Below are 1,507 nucleotides of genomic sequence, written 5' to 3'. Positions count from 1 at the left end.
CACCCGGCCAAGTGGCCGCGCTGGGGATCTGGATCTGCGCTCCACCGGCCTGGGACGCGCGCCGGGGCGGGGTGTGCGCGGTCGGTCGCAGCCAAATGAGTTCTCAGAGGACGTGGTGTGTGTATGTGTGTGAGTGAGTGTGTGTGTGTGTGTGTGTGTGTGTGTGTGTGTGTGTGTGTGTGTGTGTGTGTGATAGAGACAGAGACACAGAGACACACAGAGATACAGAGACAGACTGGTTTTGTTCCTTCTTGCCCTGATCGGATCTGTCCAGTCCGCCTGTGGCCAATTTCTCTCTCTAGCCTCTAGCTCGCCCTCCTAAGGCAGCTGGGACAAGACTATCTCCAGAAGAGAAGCCGGGAGGGAAGTAACCAGCGAACTAGAACCAGAAGGCTGGGGAAGAAACGGGAAGGGAGCGCAGGGAGGGGCAGGTGGCTCAGGCGAAGGGAGGCTGGAGGAAGAGTAGGAGGGACTTTAAAAGAAAATCTGAGCACAGTGGCTACACTCCTGATAGCAAAAAAGGCAGAAACGAACAGGAGCGTTTCTTCCGTTTTTGCTGTTTGTTATGTTTGCTATTGAAGTTTGTTGTGTATTCTTCTGATTCCAAAAAAAATCACCACTACGTGAACGCCACACTTGGCTCCTAATTTACGGAGCCTCTTGGAAGGACTGTGGACCCAGACACCTGCACCATCATCCTAGAACTTAACCCATCACAGCTTTTCTTTTTCACATACACTCTCATCTTCTTCTGAGGAGATAAACGAAATGAAATTGCACCCCAAGGTTAAAAAATATAAGCTAACTACCACAAGCCCACTCCCATCCTACCAGCCTCTCTCTCTCTCTCTCTCTCTCTCTCTCTCTCTCTCTCTCTCTCTCTCTCTCTCTCTCTCTCTCTCTCTCTCGGTTTCCTTGAGGAATGCTGATGTGAGAGTGGGTCACTGAATTCTAGAAGAACCTGGTGTGCAGAGCAGACTTGAATGTAGCTAGTTCTGATGTCCAAGTCATTCCTGTATCCTGGGTTGTAAAAGAGAGATTAAGATGTTGGCCAGCAGTCTGGTACCATGTCCCAGGCACTCGCTTTCTTCCCCCAACCCCAGATAGGGTTGCACTGTGCCGCTAAGGTTGGCCTTGAATTTGCAGTCTTACTGCCTCAGCCTTCCAGGCATTGGGACTACAGGCATATATCACCCATCATGGGCTACAGGTATTGTTTTCAACGAATCTTCAAGACAAAACCCACTCTACAGGCTAGAAGACCGTGAGAAAAGGAGATGCCTAGTAGGTGGCAGAATTGAATTCCAAACCCAGGGAGCTGACTTCCAGGCTGCGTCCCCACACTCTTGAGGAGGGAAGTGACTTTAAACTGACTTGAACCAACAGTCACTGTCCCTTACAGAAAGCTGTCCTGTCTCTGGGGCACGGACACTTTGGAGAGGAAATAGGTTCACGGGTCACAGTGAGCTTTCAAATTTTAGTTTCTCCTTTATTGGTGAATACTAAA

Source organism: Peromyscus eremicus, chromosome 10 (assembly GCF_949786415.1).
Source record: "Peromyscus eremicus chromosome 10, PerEre_H2_v1, whole genome shotgun sequence".
Taxonomy (NCBI): domain Eukaryota; kingdom Metazoa; phylum Chordata; class Mammalia; order Rodentia; family Cricetidae; genus Peromyscus; species Peromyscus eremicus.
The sequence above is the reverse complement of the archived record's forward strand: the minus strand, read 5'-3'. Positions refer to the sequence as shown.